Source organism: Sus scrofa, chromosome 2 (genome assembly GCF_000003025.6).
Source record: "Sus scrofa isolate TJ Tabasco breed Duroc chromosome 2, Sscrofa11.1, whole genome shotgun sequence".
Classification (NCBI taxonomy): Eukaryota; Metazoa; Chordata; class Mammalia; order Artiodactyla; family Suidae; genus Sus; species Sus scrofa.
The window spans coordinates 129,033,452-129,058,098 of NC_010444.4; the positions used below are offsets into that span (position 1 = coordinate 129,033,452).

Below are 24,647 nucleotides of genomic sequence, written 5' to 3' on the forward strand. Positions count from 1 at the left end.
CACATCATGCCCAAAAATAAACTCAAAATGGCTTAAAAAGACTTAAATGCAAGACAAGACACAATCAAACTCCTAGAAGAGAACATGGGCAAAACATTCTCTGATATCAACCTTACAAATGTTTTCTCAGGTCAGTCTCCCAAGGGAACAGAAATAAAAGCAAAAATAAACCAGTGGGACTTAATCAAACTGACAAGCTTTTGCCCAGCAAAGGAAACTATACAAAAACCAAAAACACAACCTACAGAATAGGAGAAATGGTTTCAAAAAATGCAAATGACAAGGGCTTAATCTCTAAAATATACAAACAACTTATACAAGTCAATAGCAGAAGAAAACAACAACAAGCTGAAAAATGGGCAAAAGACCTGAATAGACATTTCTACAAAGAAGATATACAGATGTCCAACAAGCACATGAAAAAATGCCCATCACTAATTATTAGAGAAATGCAAATCAAAACTAGTATGAGGTACCATTAATGGCCATCATTAATAAGTCCACGAATAACAAATGCTAGTGAGGGTATGGAGAAAAGGGAACCATCCTACACTGCATGTGGGAATGTAAATTGGTGCAGCCACTATGGAAAACAGTATGGAGGTACCTCAGAAAATTAAATATAGAACTACCATACGACCTGACCCAGCAATCCCACTCTTGGGCATATACCCAAACAAAATTTTCCTTGAAAAAGACACATACACCCGTATGTTCACTGCGGCACAACTCACAATAGCCAAGACATGGAAACAACCTAAATGTCCACTGACAGATGAATGGATTAAGAAAATGTGGTATAGGGCCTCCCACGTGGCTCACAACAAAACCATCTGGTGTTGCTTCCACAGTGGCTATGGCTCAACCCCTGGCTTGGGAACTTCCACATGCCACAGGTGTGGCCAAAGCGGGAAAAAAAAAAATTGGTACATATATGCAATGGAATACTACTCAGCCATAAAAAGAACAAAATAATGCCATCTTCAGCAACATGGATGGAACTAGAGACTCTCATATTAAGTAAGTCAGAAAGAGAAAGACAAATACCATATGATACCACTTATACCTAGAATCTAATATATGGCACAGATGAACCTTTCTAAGGAAAAGAAACTCATGGACTTGAAGAACAGCCTTGTGGTTGCCAAGGGGGAGGAGGAGGGAGTGGAATGGACTGGGAGCCTGGTGTTAATAGATGCAAACTATTGCATTTGGAATGGATAACAATGAGATTCTGCTGTATAGCTCTGTGAACTATATCCAGTGACTTGTGATGGAGAATGATAATGTGAGAAAATACAATGTATACATGTATGTGTAACTGCGTAACTTTGCTGTACAGTAGAAACTTATGGAACACTATAAATCAACTATAATGGAAAAAATAAAAATCATAAAAATAATAATGACAAATGAGGCAAGAGTACACCATGGGGAAAAGACAGTCCCTTCACTAAGTGGTACTGGGGAAAGTGGACAGCTACATGTAAAAGAATGAAATTAGAAAACTCTCTACCACCATATACAAAGATAAACTCAAACAGATTAAAGACCTAAATATAAGACTGGATACTATAAAATTCTTAGAGGAAAACATAGTCCAAACACTCTCTGATATAAAATGCAGCAATATTCTCTCAGATATACCTCCTAGAATAATGACAATAAAAACAAAAATAAACAAATGGGACCTAATTAAAGTTAAATGGTTTTGTATAGCAAAGTAAACTACATAAAATGAAAAGAGAACCCACAGAATGGGAGAAAATATTTGCAAATGAAGGCACTGACAAGGGATTAATCTCCAAAATATATAAACATCCCTGCAGCTCAATACCAAAGAAACAAACAACCCCATCAAAAAATAGGCAGAAGGTCTAAACAGACATTTCTCTAAAGAAAACATACAGATGGCAAAAAAAAAAAAATGAAAAGATATTCAACATCACTAATTACTAGAGAAATGCAAATTAAAACTACTATGAGGTACCACCTTGCATTAGCCAGAAATGCTATCGTCAAAAAGTCCACAAACAATAAATGCCAGAGAGGGTGTGGAGAAAAGGGAACCCTCTTACACTGTTGGTGGGAACATAAATTGGTGCAAACACTATGGAAAACAGTATAGACATACCTGAAAAAAACTAAAAGTAGAATTACCGTTTGATCCAGTAATCTCACTCCTGGGCACCTATCTAGAGAAAACCATGACTCAAAAATATACATGTACCCCAATGTTCCTTGCAGCTCTATACATGATAGCCAAGACCGGGAAACAACCTAGGGGTCCATCAACAGAGGAGAGGACAAAGAAGATGTGGTACTGGGAGTTCCCTTAGTGGCACAACGAAAAGGAATCCTACTAGTATCCACAAGGATGCTGGTTCGATCCCTGGCCTTGCTCAGTGGGTCAGGGCTCTGGTGTTGCCATGACCTGTGGTGTAGGTCGCAGATGTGGCTCAGATCCCACATTACTGAGGCTATGGTGTAGGCCAGCAGCTGTATCTCTAATTTGATCCCTAGACTGAGAACTTCCATATGCTGCAGGTGTGGCCCTAAAAAAAAGGGGAAAAAAAAGATGTGGTACATATACATAGTGGAATATTACTCAGCCATGAAAAGGAATGAAATAATGGCATTCACAGCAACATGGATGGACCTAGAAATTACCATGCTAAGTGAAGATAGTCAGACAGTAAGACACAAACATCATGTGCTATCACTTACATGTGGAATCTAAAAAAAAAAGGGATACAATGAACTTCTTTACAGAACAGAAACTGACTCACATACTTTGAAAAACATATGGTTACCAAAGGAGACAGGTTCAGGAGGGGGAGGGGTGGCCTGGGGATTTGGGATGGAAATGTAAAACTGGGTGTGATGATGGGTTTTTTTGTTTGTTTTGTTTTGTTTTTGTTTTTGTTTTTTTTGTCTTTTTGCCATTTCTTGGGCCGCTCTCACAGCATATGGAGGTTCCCAGGCTAGGGGTTAAATCAGAGCTGTAGCTGCCAGCCTACGCCAGAGTCACAGCAACGCAGGATCCAAGCCATGTCTGTGACCTACACCACAGCTCACGGCAACGCCGGATCCTTAACCCACTGAGCAAGGCCAGGGATCAAACCTACAACCTCGTGGTTCCTAGTCAGATTCGTTAACCACTGCGCCACGATAGAAATTCCTGATGATGGTTTTACAACTAAAAATATAATAAAATTCATTGAGTTTTTTTTTTTGTAAAGCAAATGAGCCTCAAAGTAAGCAGAAGAAAGGAAGAAATGAAATAGAAACAAAAAGACACTAGAGAAAAATCAATGAAACCAAAACTTTGTTCATTTAGAAAACAAGCTGATAAACCTTTTGCTGGGTGTGGGCTAGGGGAAGAAGACACTAATTACCAATATCAGGAACAAGAGAAGTGATATGACTTGCAACTATTTAAAACTAAGCTTTCAAAAAATTTTTCCTTACATTTTTTTGCCTTGTCCTTCACACTTCCAACTGATCTCAACAGTCTATGTCATTTCAGTAACTTTCAACTAGCCTTTACTTCTGCCATTTTTTCTTCCATTTAAAAAAATATGGTTTCTATAAACTTGGATTTTATTTATTTTCATTGTCTTCCTATTTTTACTCTTGAATATTATTTTCATACTTTGAAGTCATATAAAAAACTGCTTCTTCTGTCTCTGAACTTCTTTACTGACAGCTTACTTCCTGCAAATATGGATGCAAGTATGTTTCTCCCTTTAGTACCTCTTTCTCTGCTTCTAAGGATTTTTTTTTTTTTTTTTACAAAACTAGTTGAAAAACTTCACCCATTATCAGACCATAAAAACATTTCCACTGGTTTAAATAAATGAAGAGTGACTTTGCACCACAGTGCCATTTACTTAGGCTTTGCCTAAATTCTACAGCAAAGAGTGGATAGCCTACTTTAATATACTTGCTAGCCTGCTTAATCTTCACAATATTTGATATCTCTTTATCATTCATTTGATTCATTGTAGTTTGGGGTTATTCAGATCATTTAATTTCATTGAAAATGGAGTTCAGGTTTCTGTTTTGTGCACTCATTTTTACTACTTGGTAACTTCCACAAGAAGAAATCATTTTAAAATTAGATATATTTTTTATTTTAAACTATGTTTTCTAATAAGAAGTTTAAGACCACATTAGTGTTTTAAGAATAACATAGTTCACTTCCTTAGGAAGTATTAATACAGTCTGTCCCCTCCCCTACCCACCACCCTGCACCACACTCACAGCATATGGACGTTCCAAGCTGCAACTGCAACCTACACCATAACTCAAGGCAACGTCGAATCCCCAACCCACTGAGCGAGGCCAGGGATCGAACTGGGATCCCCACGGATACTAGTTGGATTTATTTCTGCTGTGCCACCATGGAAACTCCAGTATTAATGTAGTTTTAATCATTAAGAAATTGGAAATGAAACCTGAAAATTTAATTGGCATTTCAAAGGAGTTTTTATGATGAATTTATTAAATATCACATTAGTAAATACAATTAAAATAAATAGTCCTGAAAGGTAATTTGATTATTTATGCCAGTACGTAGTATTAACTTGTCATATTTATCATCTTATCAGAAAATGAACATACACAAACTATGCCTGTTCTGAAACTAAATACAACCTGAAGAAAAAAAAAAATACAGTACTGACTAGAGAATTATGAAATTTTTGACATCAAGCTATACTTTAGAAAGCAATTCAGAATATTATAACAAACATCTTTACATTGTAGAAAACAGCTGAGAATTTTTTAATTAAAATCTTTACCAAACGCATTTGTTTGTCCAATCCCTATCTGGGGGTATTGAGGAGTTAACCCCATGGGTGTCATGGCTTGGTGAGAGAAAGCTGAGAATGAATAACCGCTTTTGGAGTTATATCTTTTTCTGCTTCAGTTTCAGCTAAAATCATCTAACCAAGCACATACTCCTGTGAACGTCAGGAAATCCATTATTACACATCTTTTAATCATTTCAATACACCAGTAGTATTTTCTTTTTCAGTTCTAATTCAAAGAATGCTTTTAACTTCAAATGATTTCTAAGATATCTCTTTGAAATTAAAAAAAAGACTTCTTTCACAAAATGTTCAGTTTTGTAGTGAAGAATACATTTAATAAATAAAAATTTACTTGGGAATATTAGAAGGTCATGTCAATTTACTAACTAATATAATACGGTCTCTCATACTTAGCTAGGGTGTTTGAATACATTGTTTGTTCTTGTATAAGTCAATAAGAATAATTCTAAAAGTATTCAGTTTTTAAATAAATAATTCAGGCACAAGGTACTAAATTCAAAAGACACAAAAAGGAATCAGTTCAACCCAACCTCTCAGCTATTTCATATCCCTACTAAAAAAAACAACCTTCTACCGTCCATGCTTCATAGAGTTTCCAGAGGTGATCTGTTTGTAAACTACACACAGTGACACACATACACCTACTTTCTTAAAATATAAATGGTATAAATCTGTATACATTTTTCTGTACTTACATTTTCTATTCAACAACATATTTTGACAATTACTCCTGAACAAGGAGAAGTGCCTTATTCTGCTGAACAGCTGCAAAGTACTGTATTGCATGAGTATGTCATGACTCATATAATTAGTCCTCCATTGTTGTTCACTTAGATTACTTCTAATCATTTGCAAGTACTATCGCTGTTGACATTAATATTCTTTTACATTTCACACATTAATGAGTAAATCTGTGAGGTAAACTACGGGTGAAACTTCTGGGTAAAAGAGTATATTCATTACACATTTTGAAAGGTATTGTGAAATGTTTTTCATAGAACGATAGAGGGTGTGTCAAATTTGACTCACAAAATTAGTGTATGAGAATGCTTATTTCCCCAGAATTCTAACAGATTTATTTTTAAATATCCTGACCTTTCTTAATCTAAAAGGTTAAAAAAAAAACCCACTTTTTAGTTTTAATTTGAATTTCATCTTTTCTTTGCAATATAGAATAATGATGCCCACTTCTTTTACCCTTCACTTACGTAAGCCCTGCTCACCTCAGCCTCAGAGGCCCTGCCAAAAAATTCTGTCCTTTCTTACTTTTCATCATCCTCAGATAATATTATACAGAATATATATACATAAACATGTGCCCATATATATACACAGTCACTTTGTTCTACAAAAATGTGATCATACTACTTATTTCTTTCTATGTTTTGATTTTCATACATAATTATAACTAAAAGAAGTGGCCTGGTGTTAATTTATATATTTCTCATTTGCTACATAAAATACAAATTATTTAATCAATCCTCTACTGCTGAATATGTACTTTGATTGCAGATTTTACCTTTATAAATAATGATGGCACAAACATGTTAGTTCATATATATTTATATACTAAAACAATTTTATTACAAATGTGTAATATATTAATTCACTGATATTGAGATCAATGCCTTAATTATCTATTTTATTCAGGTGAATTATTTACCTATTGATTTTTCTATACCAGATTTATGTTATTATCAGGGATTTTAGAACATATTCTAATTCTTGCAACATAAACCCCTCTTATTCTTTTTCAAATATTTGGCTTTTCTTGGGTATATATTATTTCAAATATATTTTATAAATGTACCTAGTTATAAAAGTTTGAGATTCAATTAAGAAACACTTTAAATTTATGTGTTAGTTTGGGGAGAGTTAAATCTTACATTGTGTCTTTCCACCAAAAAACAGGTTATGAATTTTCATTTGTTCAGATATTGTTTTATGTTCTTCGACACATGTCATAGTTTTAATCATCAAGGCTCCATGACCCTCTTACTAAATTTATCAGCCAATTGTATATCATGGTATTTTATGAATGTAAAACATTTAAAATTTATACTTCTATAGACTAATTATTAGAATAAAAAGTAAATATTGGGTTTTATATGTTTATCTTACAGCCAGCCACTTTATTATATTGTTAATTAATGTCAAAAATAAAAATAACCTCCACAAAGTTGCTTCAGTTTTGATGTGTAGGAACATGTCATAAGGAACTGATTTCTGCCAACAACCATATAAACTTAGAAGTCACTGCTTCTCTAGTCAAAGCCTGGATATTTTAACATCGCAGAGGATTCAGGTGAAACTGTGAGATAATAAATGTGTATGTTTAAAGCAAGCTTGTGGAAATATTATTATGCAACAATATATAACTAATACAATTTTGAATTTACAGTTTTATTTCATTTCCATTAACAGATGCTGCCTGTGCTGTCTACTTGTGGCTATTTACTGCTGTTTTGTGTCTTGATAAATGGACAGACCAATAAAGTCATTTTTAAAAATGTCCTAGGAACATTTGAAAAGAATGTTTTTTAAGATACAGGGTTCAGTGCATACCAATTAGGTGTACTATGTTTATTATGTTACTAAGGTTTTTGCTAGGTTTACACGTCTTTTATCCACTTAATTTTTTGGGGGGTGGGGGTAAAGGGGATCAATCAAAATATGCTACTCATTATGAATTCTATTTTTGTTGCTTTCAATTTACAAATTTTCATGAACTATTATCTGGTGCAAAGATCTTTATAAGTGAAAAAAGCCTTATCTTTCCTTTTATTATTGTAGTTGAATATTACTTGCCCTGACTCTTTCAATATGTTGGCTGTTTTTTTGGGGGGAGGGTCATGCCCATGGCATGCAAAAGTTCCCAGGCAAGAAATTAAACCCATACCACAGCAGTGACTACAGTGGATCTCCAACACGCTGCCCCACAAGGTAACTCCTGTTGGCAATTCTGAATGTGATTTTAGTCTTTTTAATTTAAATATTCCTAGTATATCTTCACACATATTTTCATTTTATATTTCTGAGTTACTTTGAGATGAATCATTTACATGCATGTGTAGTTACATGTGTATGTATATAAGTATGTGTATATGTATATTTTAGGTTTTCAAACAATTTTTCTATAAGTAGAGGAATTTAGCTCCTTACACTTAATTGATAAAGAAAGTAGGTTTGATCTTAGAACTGCCCACGTATATATACTCATATGATTCTCTTCTGATTGTAGTCAAAAGCAATCGATGGCTACATCACATTCATTTCCTATGGTAACTCTGTGTGTACTGATAAACATAGAATCAGTATTTTCTTAGGATTCTGGAATCCACTCCTAGACAAAGCAAACGGAATCCTTTTTCATTATGAAAAGGCAAAGATCATTATATAATTTAAATAGACTCCAAAAGTATTTTTAAATTAGAAATTACTGATAATAAGTCAAACTCAGTAATATACATATGTAACATCATTATTTTTCTTTTCGTGACATGTGAAATTACATTTACAGAATTCCCCAAACTATCATTTCTGCAAAACATATTTACTCACTCTAAATAACTTCTTCAGTGTCCAGTGAAATGTTTTTTCACTTCTCAGTATTTATTCACTATTTTCACACCTTTTTCAACTTCCCATGTGTATTAGCATTGTTCCAATTTTTTAAAGTCATGGGAATATCTCTTTATCACCAGAAAGTTTTCCATTACTTCTTTGGATAAACCTAAAAAGATTCTTGATTTTTCATCTATTCTGATATATTTCACATGGAGTTAGATTTACCCTTACATTTTTTCATTGATTTCACAAATACTTTTGAATCTGTACTCAAAATTATGCTAGGACTTGGGGATGACAAGATAAAAAGTATATGCTTACTGACCTTGAAAAGCTAATATCAAGTAGAATTCCTTAATTTTCATAACTTCACTGCAAATAATGCACTTTGAAGCATATGGCAAATCAAATTTAGCTAAAACAGTTCATAACGACGGTTTACTTAGCACCACTAATAATATTACTTCGGTTACATTCCATATTAGAGAAGGAAGAAAATATTGGCTAAAAAACCTTAAATTCTTTAAAATCAAAAAACATTACTTCCCATGCTTTCTAGAAATCAGATGAAATGAACACTAATCATTATTCTTCTTTTAATACTGAAGATAATTTAAATTTTTAATGTGTTCACTAAAGTTCTGCTATGGAAGGAGTTTCTAACCACTGGATTCAGAGTGCAGCAGTACCTGACCCTTTTCTCACTTCTTTTAAGAGCTGGTTGAGTGAGCAGGAGATGAGGGAGACAAAGAGGCAACACCTGTGTATATGACAGAGGATTGATAGAAAAGGGGCAGTGTCACGAGTCATGTCTTCTGTCATTTTACTTTTTCCAGCAAATAGGGAACAGTGATGAGTGGGATCGTTTGCTTCTTTCATATAGTCAATAATCACTGATCTAGGTTTGCCCATATAGTTTCAATTTATGTCTACTCACTCAGCACAGTTATTAGAAGAGTCCCATTTTGGTCTCAAAAGCATCCCTATTTGGATAACAAATTACTTGGTCACGCCATTATTATTATGGGGAAGTTAATAAGATTGTATGCAGATTTTGACTTTCTTTCAGCATCCTACCTAAAGACTTTGAAGAGCTTTTTGAAGAAACACTATCTAAACAATATCAAAATAAAAAGAGAAATTCATAAAAATTAAATATGTCTGCCAATTGTTGGCCATTATTCAATAGGAAAGCATACAAAAACCATGAAAAGCCTAGTTCAATAATATGCCAGAGCAACTGACTCTTACCTTAATAGAAGGATTCTGGATCCCACACATTCTACAGTGACAGCCCAGATGAGAAGTGGTTAGTGAGGGAGGGTAGATGTTGCCTGGGAAAGTAAAAACAAAGTCAAATGATCTACTTGCTAAACTATTAATTTCTAGCCATACGAAAAAAAAAAAAATCCATGAGAAGCACACACATTTGATCACTGTCTGAGAAAAAAAAAAAAATGACTCTCGTGAACAATATTATTCCATGGAACCCACACTTTGAAAAAAAATACATAGGAATAAATATCAAAATTGACAACCAATTCTAGGTACTACAAAATAAAGGCCAAAGCATTAATTTATGACTTCATTAATTTAACTTTAGAATCTAGTATAAATCTTCTCAAGTCATGATTCCTTATAGGTCACCCTCAAATGCCATTATTTGTCAGCTTTTAAGAGCCTTTGCTGCATAAGGATTCACCTCTAAATCTTACTGGCTTAAAACAACAAAATGTTTATCTCTTCCTTCAGTTCCATATAAACTACAGCTTGACTATAGTTTTGCTCTAGGCCAGGGGTCAGATAGGGTATTTACATATTCTTCCAAAGGAGAGACGGAAGTTGAATTAAATAGTCCCATTTAAATTTTTTGCTCAGATGGACTAATATCGCATACGTCACATACCATTGGGCAAAATAAATCACAACGCCAAATTTCCCACCAGCAGGGCAGAGAAACAACCCTACAACAAGGTGAAGGAAGAGGAACATTTCCCAACAACCACAAAATACATCACAACCATACTCAATCAGTGCTTCAGCACATTTTTATGCCTGTCCAGTTGCTTAGAATGATCTTGTTAATCCATTTACTGCCAAATTCTTCCATCTTTCAGGATTTAACTCAAATCAACCAACTCCATAAGTCTTTACCTGATGGTTTGAGTCACTTTGTTTTTACATTGTCTCCTCCTCTGTGCATCTATAACTTATTTTGACATAAAACTATGGCTTGGGATCATCATATATTTGTTTCATATCTTTATGCCTTGTGTTAAGAATAAGGACTATACCTTCCCTTGATTAATTTACCCACATATAAAATACAATGTACACTTATGTTGAAGGAATCATTCATCCTTATTTTGTCCCCTTTCATTTCAGGTTCTAAAGGGTAAAAGACCAGGTGTTGAAGCTATATTTATACCATTTCAATGATGCCACTATTTATTTAATGAACTTTTATTTAAACATAAATACGTAGCCTATAAAATCTCACATATGAAGATGCTGCTGCTGATTCAACAATATTGTTCTATGAACAGTGATATTTGCAGTTTGGCGTAACAGAGAAATTATAGGATATGGAGGCTTGCTTATTGGATATACATATGCCTTTTAGAAAGTGACCTAATCTCTCTGACTCTTATGTATAAAATATGAGTAATCTCAACCTGTAAAAATTATATAGCATATGAAAGATGGCTAGGACACCACCTGGCCCATAAGAGATGCTCAAATAATAGTAGCTATTGTAATTTTCAATACTGATAGGGATTTCTCTGAATTTTCTCCCATTCTCCACTTCATTATTTGTAAGTTGCTAATTGGGGCTAGTTTCATCCTGTAGCTATGAAATAAAATCAGTTAGTTCTCTGTCAAATAAAACTTGTGATGACAGCTTCAAATGACAGAGCTTAAACCAAATGAGAAAGGTTTTGTTAACATAAAAGCCTAACAGTCATTTGTAAAAACAATCTCAGGAGGCAAGAATTAGGGCAAGCAATAATAGCTTGGGTGGAAGTAGAATTTCATGGAGTTGTAGGTAATAAAAAACATGAAAATTATCATCAAATCTTTTAAAATAAGTATTTCATAAATTTACAAAGGTTCGACATTTACATACCTCTTCCTGAGAAGTGTTATGGCACCACCAAAAGAAGAAATATTTTCTATCTAAACTGAGGAATCAAAAAGACTAATCTAGAAGTAATTATGGACAATATAGAGAAATAACGCCATGCAAACATGCCTTATATTTTATGCTTAGATTACAGTTGTCTGCCAGGATCATTCTATGCCTCTAGAATGTTTAGAATTTTTCAAACTGACATTAAAACATTTTGAAATCGACAAGTGCATACTGCTCATCTACAAATGAAAATTCACCAAGTCAAATTTATATTTTAAGTCCACAAGAAATTTACATCACTTCATAAATGTGAATAACCATGAGATAAAATGGAGAAAAAAGTTAATCAAAATATCAATATCACCATCACTAAAAAAATATACTCCTTTCCCATTCTTGCCTTATCTTTGCATTTCCTGTCTTAACTTTTCTGGTAATAAAGTTTGAAAGTAGTTCAGTAATGTGTGTGTGTTTGTATGTATGATCCTATTTTCCTATTTACAGGCTGTTGTCAGAGACTCCTGGACAAAAATTTATGGTGGGGGGGGAAGCCTAAGACTCAGTCGCCATGTTAACAACACATTGTTCCCACAGAAACAGAAGTTTTTAATAAGCCATGACCAATATTCTGCAGCAAGTTGTGCCAGGAATTTTGTGCTCCCTCAATAAAGGTTAACAAAATATTACATCTGCAAAACATTTGCTTTATATCTCTTTCCCTTTAGAAAGCATTATCACTTACTTTTTATGTTTGTAAAGACTAGGACTCTCTGTTTCTGTTACTGAAAGAATTGTGATTTAATATCTCCATGATCTCACAATTTCAGCCTTGAGCAGAGAAGTCCAAAGGTAAATAACTTTCTTAAAAGGTTTTCAAGATTTAATTATTGTTCATATCTTCATCCACAACAAGTTACTATAGCCATGACAACAATTTCAGAAAAGTACCATGGCCAAATAACATGATAAAGGTTTATAAAAAAAAATAGGTATTACAGAAAGATCCAACACCCTATAGTGACTGAAATTTCTTCCTAGCTGCTTGAAATTATCTATGTAGGCATATCAGTGAGGATTTCTGGGCTATATGCACAAAAAAATAAAAATGAGATTTAAACAAAGCTGGAAGTCATTTTAAAGCAACTAGGATTAGCTCAATTTCACTAGCATAATGGCTGGAAGCAAGACAGCATGTATCCGGCTGGGGGTATAGCTAAGAAAAACTATTCCTTTGATGTTATTTCTTCTTCGGAAAGCTTCTTCATTATTCAGTCCATATTAAAGATCTTGAAGAAGACTGTTTATAGAGTTAGTTTTGTAAAAAATTGCCCTGTTTCTGATTTTCAAAATTCTGTGGATGGTCCTAGAGCATCCACTAGTACCATTTTCAGATGTGTGTCTCCTTGATGTCAACAGAATACTAAGGTTCACACTACCAAAGCCCAAGGAACAAACATCAAGGCATTGCTAAGATTTATTGCTTAACATCCCCTATTTGGCAGTGAGGATAGGCATCCTCTATTATCTGTGGTTAAATTATACTTCTTATCACATCTGTTAGAAGTCTATATTCATGTAGAATATCAAAATTAAATTCTTTAACACCAAAGCGGATTGATAAAATTAAAAACTAAGCATCATAGTTAATGAGAGAAAACTTGGTAACAAGAAACTAACAGTCATATCAATGGAAATCAGTGTTAAAGATGCCAGAAAACTCTAGTTAAGTTTTCAACATCAATATTAAGTCTATATTTACATCAATTTCATGTATTAAATGAATTTATTTTCTTTACCAAAATAGATTTTTATTAATACATAGGTTTTTTTTTCAATTAAACTGGCCTCCCATTTCAAAACTTATAACTCTGGAAATTGCATGGGTTTATAAAGGCAAATATTTATTTCACTCTCATTTATTCACTCATCATGTATTTACTGAATGCTTATATATATATATACATATGTATATTAGTTCCCTATCACCACTAAAATTACCACAAACTTAGTAGCTTGAAACAACAAACCTATTCTCTTACAGATCTACAGATGCTAAGTCCAAAATGAGTCTTAGCAATGGAAATCAGAGTCAGCAGGCTGGTTCCTTCTGGAGGATCCAGAGGAAAGTATGTTCCTTGTCCTTGTCTACTACACTTTTAGAGGCTGTTCACATTCCTTGGTTCCTGAGCACATCACCCTATCTCTGCTTTCAAGGTCACATCATCTTCTCTACTACTGTCAAATCACTTCTTCTTTTATTTTTTTCATTTGGTTTTTGTCTTTTTTTTTTTTTTTTAGGGCCACAGCCACAGCACATGGAGGTTCCCAGGCTAGGGGTCTAATCAGAGCTACAGCTGCCAGCCTACAGCACAGCCACAGCAACACAGGATCTGAGCCACATCTGTGACCTACACCACAGCTCATGGCAATGCCAGATACATAACCCACTGAGTGAAGCCAGGGATTGAACCCACAACCTCAAGGTTCCTAGGCGGATTCGTTTCTGCTGAGCCACAATGGGAGCTCCAAGTCAAATCACTTCTATCTCTCTCTTATGAGGTAATTTGTATCAACACATTACATTATCAACTCAAGGCCCAAATCACCTAAAATATCTAAATATCATCAACTAAAAGTCTCAAATCAAGTATGGTTGAGACTCTCATTATGATAAATTCCTGGAAAAAAAATCTAGTCTATATGTAGACCTGTGAAACTAGACAACATATGATCTGGTCCCTAAATGGTAAAGTAGGCAGGCATAGGATAACAATTATAGACAATACCATTCCAAGATGGAAAAAAAAATGGAATGAAGAAAGGAGTCACTGGTCCCAAACAATTTCAAAATCCATCTGGACAAACTCCAACAGGTTTCTAAGCCTGGAAATAATCTGTTTGTCTTCCCAAAGCTCTGCCTTGGGAGTCATTTTTCCTTTTGCTTAAAGAGTAGTACATATTTTCAGCTGAGTAGTTTGTCGGACTGTCTGTGCCTATAGAATTTTGGTAGTCTGACCATTTTCTTTCATTTTGTCCTGCTCATTTCCTTTTTGTTAAAGTTTCTGATAAAACATTCTCAAAAACCCTGTGGGTTTCCTGTATCCCAGAGTATCACTCCATTAGAGAAGAGGCTCCTTCACAGATCTTTCCGGGATAATCTCACCTCTATTTCAGGCTTCTGCTGAGATGCTAAGGTAGATCAATAAGTCATGCCCCTAATCCTTTCAGCAAAAGGTTGTCTTCTTTAGAGCACATTCTTGACAGTGAATATTCTAATTTTAACATCTTTCAAAATAAAGAATTCCCCTAATTATCAAATTTTATATTCCATTTGCTTAATAGTTTTCCCTTCAATTTATCCCCTCCTCTCATATTCTACTAGGAACAGCAAGAAGAAACAAAGTAACGCCCTCAACACTTTGCTTCAAAATACCCTCAGCCTAAATATCCAAATTCACTACTTACAAATTCTGCTTGCAATATAACTTTAGAACAGAATTCAGCTAAAATTTCTGCCCCTTTATAACACGGTTCCCTTTTCTACAGTGTCTAATAGTATTCTTCTCACTTTTTCTGAGCCCTCTGTTTTTAAATGCTGTACTTCCACTAATAGACTTTTGAAAGAAATCTAGGAGTTTTTCTATCATTTTCCTTACAATTCTTGCATGTTCTATCAATTTCTTATTTCAAAGTCACTTTTACAACTTAAGGCATTTGTTATAGCAGCACCTTACTTTTCAGGTACCAAAACCTGTATTAGTTTCCTGTTGGTACTGTAACAAATTACCACAAATTTAGTGGCTTAAAACAAGAGAATTTTATTCTCTTGTAGTTCTGCAGGTTAAAAGTCTAAAATTAGTTTTTTGGGGTAAAAATCAAGGTTTTACCAGGGGCTAGTCCCTTCTGGAGGCTTCAGGGGAGAATCTATTCCTTGCTTCTTTCACTTAGAGAGGCTAACAGCATTCTTTGGCTCCTAGTCACATCGCTCCCATCCTGCTCCTTTGTTACACTGTCTTTCTCTTTACTATAGTCGTTTGCATCATTCATACAGGAATATTTGTGATTACATTTAGGGTCCATAGAGTAATCTTGCATCTCAGATACTTACCCACATCTATAAAGTCCATTTGTCATAAAAGTACACATTCATAGGTTCCAGAGGTTCCAGGGATTAAAATAAGGATATACTCAAAAGAGTCATTACTCCAAGTATCACTACTAAGTATCATTGTAGCTGTTTATAAACAGCTAAGAACAAGGTATTTCCTGCCCCCAATTTTTTTTTTTTTTACTTTTTAATGTATATCTCTTCAAGTCATTCAGACAAAAAGAATGCCAAGATCAGATGGGGCTAAGACTGGGAGAAAGGGTAAAGAAGTAATAAATAAAATCCAAGAAGCATGCAGAAAGTACACTACTGTGGCCTGGTATGAGAATCCATATCAGTAACGAGGACTCTGCAATAGAAGAACTACTAATCTTGAGCAAGGACAGGAGTCAAAAGTCCAGGAAGAAGGAGTCAAAAACAAGGAAATGTTGAAAAAGGAAAGAAATCACTCTCTTGGGTAGTTTAACCTTCTCATTTCATTCCTGCTGTGGCAGATGTAAATCCTAGGAACAAGAGATCATTGTTGTTCCTAAACTGGAAAGTGCCAGATAAGAAATTAAAAAAAAAACAACTATACTGTGTCATCGATAGATAAACTTCTAGAATATCCAAGACCTATCACTTTCCCTTTTGAAAATTCTCTAAATTTCTTCTTGACCCCATGATAACAAAATTCTAGTTCGTACAGACTTGTAAAAAGTACTGCTTACCTGATTTAGTCACCTCTAAATAAGATTTTACTTACAACTTGATAAAAATGTAAAGTCTCCTTTCCCCATGTATACAACCTCTACCTGTACAACCCCATCTCTACAACATTTAAAGAGCTTCTGAACTTTGCATTTATCTGATAGATTCCTATTTGAACTTGATTTCTTAGTATTTTCTAAGTGCTCCATCGTGGCTTTCCATACACAAACACAGATCAGCCATATTGTTTCTTAGAACAGATACTCTCTTTATGTGAACATTTAGCATCTGTCTAGTGATGAGAATACAGTATTTGTCAGCTACAAAAGCTTGAAATTGATGGAAAATGGCTGTCTATTAAAAACAGACTTTTTTTCTACTTTTCCCCAAGCATATAGCTGAATACTTTTATAGTAACATTTATGTATTACAGTAACATTCTACTTCCATGTCAGTTAAACTTGTAGATTTGGGGCATCATTTTACTATTCTATATTCTATTAGAATATAATTGTGTGACTCCATCAGAATTAGCCAATATAGGGCTAGTAGTTGTTTGAGTAAACAGATTATTTTCATTATTCATAACAGCTATCAATTACCATGAAGCACCATGATAACTGATACTTGGGAAAGTATAAGCATTTGGGGTCAGCAGAGAACAAGAAAAGAAGGAAAGCTTCAAATGGGGACATGTGTATGTACACACATGCACATGTGTATATATGTTTATGAAAGACTAGTGTGCAGGAATTAATTTCTCACATAAAAGAAATTGATTTCAAGTAATAAAATGTAAAGTATTCTAAAAGGAAAATGATTGCTAAGTAATCTCAGGAAATACCCCCAAGTTATCATTTTCTTTCTTTCTTCAATTATTTCACCCTGTACCAGTACCCTGAAAATGTAAGCAAGGTTAAAATTACGAGGGCTGGAAAGTTACAATTTGCATTGCATACTTTTCTTTTTTTTTTCCTGAAACAGTCAGTTGAATAATACATACAACCTTTTATTTATTATGAAAAGCAACAGCTGGCAAATTGCTAAACTGTTTGGAAAATTCTGGCAAAGTAATGTCAGTTTAAGACAATGCTAGCTGACATAAACTTGTCGCATTAGACCGATTAAAAAGACTAAAGGAAATATAAAGAAAGAAATAAAAAAGGTCATTGCACCGCAGCAGGATCTTGCCCTGGGCTTGGGCTGTAGACAATAGATCTGAAATTGCCACTCACTGATGCCATTAAAAAGGGAAGGAATCCATCCAAATGGATCCATACTAATGTACTGCCCAACCTTCATCATTCTATGGAACACCAGCACCTACAGTTGTAAAAGACCAAATGCAATTATTTCCTATTTTCTCTAGTCACAATTTGAAATGTCAATCTGCAAAGACTGCAAAGCAAATATAGCTCAGAGCATGATTTTCAATGTATTTTCATCATTTCCCTTTGAGTTTATCCCACCATTTATATAACAAATGGCTTTTCCCATCATATGATTGCTTTTGTCTATATAGTACCCAATAACCAGAAAACACTGAAGAATACCATTGCTGTTTTTGATATATACAAAGAAAAGAGATTTGTGAGATTCTTTTCAGGTGTATTTTAAACAGACTGCTTTTACACTGAAATATGAGCTTCAAATCAATAATAGTTTTCTGTTAACCTGGACATTTCATAAAACATTAATTACTCTGAAAACACATTGCATTCTTATTTATTTGTTTACCCAAATAAAATTGAAATAGTCCTTTGGAATAAAATCATACCGAAATTGTAAAAAAAAATCAAACTATAAATATGAAACTTTTAAATATGTATTTGCAATAAATAAATTTAAATTGCTTTAGTTGGAGTTCCTTTCAGTGGCGTAGTGGAAACGAACCTGACTAGGAACCATGAGGTTGCAGGTTCGATCCCAGGCCTCGCTTATTGGGTTAAGAATCCAGCACTGCTGGGAGCTGTGGTGTAGTTCACAGACGCGGCTCAGATCCTGCATTGCTGTGGCTGTGGCATAGGCCAGCAGCTATGGCTCCAACTGGACCCCTAGCCTGGGAACCTCCATATGCTCTGAGTGTGGACCTAAAAAGCAAATAAATAAGTAAAGAAGGAAATAAACAAACTGCTTTAGTTTAGTGGTCACTTAACTAAATGCTCCTACAAAATTATATTTTGCCGTCATCCACAGTATCTCCTTCTCTTTCTCATTGTCTTTCTTTTTTTGTCTCTCTCTGACTCTCTCATTCCCTCTGTCACGTTGTGTATGTGCATATGTGTCTGTGTGTATGAACACATGCGTGTGCACCTTCTTTTCCCAAACAGGCGTGATTTACCTGTGTTTAATTCTGGACTTATTATGAATCAATTCTAGATTATCTCTTTCCCTACCCCTTTTGTCATTCTTCCTGGAGTTCATCTAGCATTTGAAGGGCTTGCCATTATCATTATTTTGGGAGAAGAGATCCAGTTTATCCTATTATGTATTTCATCCCATCTGGGGCTCTTCATGGTAAGCTAGCAATAACAACGGAGGTCCATAGTCCCGCCCTGTTCTACAGAGGCCAGAGTCACTAGTCATCCTCTTAGCAATCTACCATTCCTCTGAGCACTTCCACAGTCTTTCTGTGGGGCGTGGGAATGCAGAACTCACTCTAGCATAATTATCACCTCCTCCCTTGGACTTCAGAAGGCTGTGTGTGAGCCCCTGCTCAATCATGTTTTCACACTCAGCAGCCTGCAATTGGAAATCATGATATTAAAAACTATTTTATAACTGCAAATGTATTAACCATGTGTTAATGATGAGGAAAAACTGATAAGTTCAAAATGAAATCTGTATACATATGCCTAATTTTGTTACTTGAATTAGAGAAATTCATATCAACAACAAAAGAATACAGAAAATTTATAGTCCCTCGCACCTCAGTGCAAAGCGTTTTTTTCTCATGTAGCCAACTGTGTACATTTTTATATTATTTTCCACATTTTTATTATAAAAATATGCAAAGCAAATATACATATGATTTTGTTAAGATAAAAAGAGGACACATATTATTCAATGCATCATTATACTTCTATAATAAATGTTGGTTGTTTAATAATATAACATATATCCTCAAAACCAATATGGATCTGTCTATGATTGTTTTTGAAAATAACTGCTCCAGCTTCTCTCCCGTTCTGCAAATGGCAACTTTTTCCTTCTAGTCATTTTAGATTCCTCCCTTTCTCTTACACTCCATCTGCAATCCATCACCAAATCTTTTGGGTTCCATCTCCTTATGTAAATGATTCCTCCTATATGTCCCCTCTGTCACCCTTGTCCAATGTTCCATTGTAATAGTCCCCTACTGATGCTTTCTGTTTCCATCTCTGCACTGCAAGTAGTCTGTTTTCTAGCAGATGTAATAATATTTTTAAAATATTGCCAGCTATAAATTTTTACAAACTCAAATATATCAACCTTTTTAGAGTGGCAAAACTAAACTATGATGCTTATGAGAGGCTATGAAAAAACACAAGAAAAATGATTACCATAAATGTCAGGATCGTGATTACTTTTGTGGAATGGGATGTGTATATATAGTATGACTTCTCCGGTGGTTGACAAAGTTCCATTCCTTGGTCCGGGTGGCTGTCTCAAGGATGTTTCACTTACAACAGTTCATTAAAGTATATATTTGTTTTATGGATTCTTTCTTTGTATTTAACTTTTTGAATTATTAGACTTTATTATTTTAGAACAGTTTTAGGTTCACAGAAAATTGAGCAGATAATAGCAACTTCCCATATACTCCATTTATTCCAGGACACAGTTCCCCCTATTAACAACTTGACTTAGTGATGTCTATTTCTTACAACTAATGAATCAATGTTGATTTTGCATTTTACATTTCAGTCTGTGCTCCATTCAGGTCCATATAGCTTCACGGTCCATTTTGAATTAATTTTTGAAAACAGGATAAAGTCACTGTGTACATTCTTTTTTTTTTTTAATTCCACATGTAGGTTCATTTGTTCCAGCAGCATTTATTGAAGAATATTCTTTCTCCACAGAATTGCCTTTAGTCTTTTGTCAAAGATAATTTGACTATACTTGTGAGTCTTTTTCAAGGCATTCCATTCTGTTCCATTGATCTGTTTGCCTGTTCTGCCAATACCATACACCTTTATTATTGCAGTTTACATCAATTCTTGAAGTCAGGTAGTGTTAGTCTCCTGATTTGGTTCTTCCTCTTTTTATTCAGAATTGTCTAACTGGGTCTTTTGCCATTCCACATTAACTTTAAAGCTGGCTTGTTGAGAGGCCAGAAATAACTTGCTGGTATTGTGATTGACTTTACATTGAACTTATAGATCAAGTAGGAAAGAAATGATGTTTTAATAAATGTTTTCCTATAAACATAAAATGTCTGTACATTTACTTAGATCTACTTTTTTTTCTTTCTTTTTTTTTCTTTTTAGGGCCACACCTGTGGCATATGGAACTTCCCACGCTAGGGGTCTAATCAGAGCTTCAGCTGCCAGGCTACACCACAGCTGCAGCAACAGGGATCCAAGCTGCATCTGCAACCTACATACACCGTATCCTTAATCCACTGAGCAAGGTCAGGCATCAAACCTGCATCCTCAAGGAGACTAGTCAGATTCTTAACCCACTGAGCCACAATAGGCACACCTACTTTGATTTTTTTAAATCAGAGTTTTATAGTTTTTCTTATATGATCTTGCACAATTTTTTTTGGATTTATTCCTAAGTATATAACTTTTTGGTGCTAATATAAATATTATATCACTAATTTTAAATTTCAAAAGTTCATTTACAGTATACAGGAAAACAGTTGACTTTTATATATTATCCTGGTCTCCTGTAACATTTTTATAATCTATTAGTTCTAGGATTTCGTTGTTGTTACTGCTGATTCTTTCTATAAGGACAATCGTGTCATCTGCTAGTGAACAAATGGAGTTTCACATTTTCCTTCTCAATCTATACATCAGTTATTTCCTTTTCTTTTCGTAGTTCATTAGATAGAACTTCCAGTATGATGGTGAAGAGGAGTCATGAGAGGGGACATCCTTTCTCTGTTCCCGACCTCAGGGGTAAAGAATATAATTTTTTACCTTTAAGTCTGATATTAACTGCCAACTTTTTGGTAAATATTCTTTATCAAATCGAGAAAGTTTCCTTCTATTCCTAATTTTTTGATAGTTTTAAACCATGAGAGATGATGAATTTTTCAAAATTCTTTTTCCACATTTATTGATATGACCATATGATTTTTCTTCTTTAGATTCTTGATCAAGAAGTAGATGGGAGTTCCCATTGTGGCTCAGCAGAAAGGAACCTGTCTAGGATCCATGAGGACACAGGTTCAATTCCTGGCCTTGCTCAGTGGGTTAAATGATCTGGCATTGCCGTGAGCTGTGGTGCAGGTTGCAGACATGGCTTGGATGCCACATTGCTGTGGCTGTGATGTAGGCTGATGGCTATAGCTCCGATTCTACCCCTAGCCTGGGAACTTCCATAAGCCCCAGGTGCAGTCCTAAAAAGAAAAAAAAAAAAAAAGGAAATAGATGGCATTAATCAATTTTCCAATGTTGAACAACAGTCTAGCTTTGTATACCTGGGATAAATCTCACTTGGTCATGGTATACAATTACTTCTATATATTGTTAGATTTGATGTGCTAAATTTTGTTCCGGATTTTTGGATGTATGTCCATGATCTCTAATCTTCCTTTCTTGTGATATCTTCATCTAGTTTTGGGATTAGAGTAATGCTGATCTAATAGAAAGAGGAGAGTGTATGCACTGATTTTCTTCTCTGAAACATATAGTAGACAATTGGAATAATTTCTTCTTGAAATGAATTCTTGGGAGATTTCATCAGTGAAATGATCTGTGCTTTTTATTTTGGATGCTATCATTAATAGTTATATCATTTAATAGATATGGACATACTCAGATTATTTATTTATACTTGTGCGTGTTTTAATAGATTGTGTCTTCCAAAAGAATTGGTACATTTCATTTAAGTTATCAAATTTATGGTCACAGAGTTGTTCATAATGTTCCTTATTTTTTTTTAAATGTCCATGGAGCCAATAGTGATGCTTTCTTTTTCATTTCTGATATTAGTTATCTGCCTCTTCTTTATCCTTCCTTGGATTGGCTCATTGGAAGTTTATTAGTTTTATTATACTTATCAAAGAACTAGCTTTTGGTTTCACTGATTTTCTCTATCATTTCCTGAGTTTAGCTTTATGGACTTCTGCTCTAATTCTTATTATTTATTTTCTTCATCTTGCTTTGGATTAAATTTGTTCTTCTAAGGTTTCTTAAGGTAGAAACTTAGAAGACTGATTGCAGATCTTTCTTATTTTCTAATATGCACATTCAGTGCTATAAATTTCCTTGTCAAAGTTGTTTTCAATGCAGCCCACAAATTTTGTTAAGTTGTATTCTTGTTTCCATTTAGTTGAAAATATTTTTAATTTCTATTCAGACTTGTTCTTAGACCCGTGTGGTTTTAGAAGTATACTGTTTAATCTCCAAATATTTGGAAATTTTCCAGCTATTTTTCTATTAATGATTTGAGATTTCTATTATGGTCTGAGAACCAGACCACATTCCATTATGGTCTGACAACATACTCTGTATGATTTCTATTCTTTTAAGTTTGTTAAGGTATATTTTGTGGATTAGAATGTGGTCTATCTTGGTGAATGTCCCATGTGAGCCTGAGCAGAATCACATTTTGCTGTTGCTGATTGAAGTATTCTGTAAATGTCAGAAATCCAGTTGACTGATGATTCCAGGAAATAGCCTCTTTCGGGTACGGTACCTAACAAGAACTCAACAAATGCTTATCAAATGTATAAATAAATGAGTAAATTAGAAAGTGAAGAATAATTCATGCCATATACCATAACGCATTTAATCCATCCTTTATTAAGGGACATTGAGACACATCAAAAGTTTGCAGTATTACAAACTATAGAGTAATTCATGTGTCTAAATGAATAATGTTAATATCTACACCCACAACTTACTGTGTATGGAGGAGAAGTTGATATACAAAAATATTAAGTAATGAAATGATACTCCTAAAAGTAGTCCTCTCTCAGATTTTCTTCACTATGCAATACTAGCATCTTTCCTTCCCACAACCTCTTTATCATCTGTCTCTTTTTCATTACTTAATGCTACAATTGAATCTATTTCTCTGGAATAGTATTTAATATTAGTGCAAACCAATTTTTAACATGATACCACAAATTTCACACAAAGAAATATGTTTCAGGCACTGAAATTGGAGAAATGCCAAAATTACAAAAACAATTACAATGGAGATATGGCATAGATGAAACAGTAAACATAAATAGAAGAGGAAACTGACACCTACGCTTACATGAGAGATGTTTCAAAAAAATATTTCATTATTAAAACAAAAAGGAAATCTTTTGGAATAACTGAGTTCTAATGATTTTGTTGTAAAATTCATAAATGAAGATAATATCATGCCATTATAAAATGTTATTAGATATGTTACACCAAAAATGTCAAATATTGACACACATCTTGTGCTAAATACCTCACAGAGCATTTATAATCTAAACTTTATCACATAAATTCCTTTATACATTATTTAGTTTTATTTCTCAAAATTTCTAATTATATTACATTTTACCATTTTCACTGAAATTTTTAAATGGATTAAATTCGATATTCATTATATAATTATTACCAGATAAATAATATTCTCTGGGATTAACCCAATGGTGGGCTTCCTGGTTCTTGATTATCCATGTAGGAAATATTACCAAGCCTCACTCCTAGTACCTTACAGGTAAAGGGAATCATAATATTTGGCTGTATTGACCACTAAATAACCAACACATTTTATAATACAAACTAATAATAATAGAATTATTAACTCTCATAGCAAGAGAATTTTCAGGTTGATAGATATTAACAAGTACCCAAAAAAAAAAGTCTTTACCAAATTACACTATCATGAACAGTTTATGAGACTTTATTTTCTGCTTTGTCATAAATTTGTTTATAAATTTTATTTTATTTTTGTATTTTTTATTTTTATTTTTTTTTCTTTCGAGGGCTGTACCCTCAGGATATGGAGGTTCCCAGGCTAGGGGTCAAACTGGAGCTACACCTGTGGCCTAAACCACACCACAGCAATGCAGGATCTGAGCTGCAGCTATGACCTACACCACAGCTCACAGCAATGCTGGATCCCTGACTTACTGAGTGAGGCCAGGGATTGAACCCACATCCTCCTG

The 24,647-nt window shown here is 34.1% G+C and overlaps 1 long non-coding RNA gene across 4 annotated transcripts in view; it reads right to left on the bottom strand.

The window, feature by feature from the left end:
- LOC102158243 overlaps window positions 1-24,647 on the bottom strand; it is a 1,168,296-nt gene that overhangs the window by 715,399 nt on the left and 428,250 nt on the right. For all 4 annotated transcript variants that reach the window (XR_002342080.1, XR_002342079.1, XR_002342078.1 and 1 more), the window contains one exon: window positions 9,657-9,739. This is a non-coding gene — a long non-coding RNA (uncharacterized LOC102158243). The remainder of the gene's footprint in view (window positions 1-9,656; window positions 9,740-24,647) is intronic.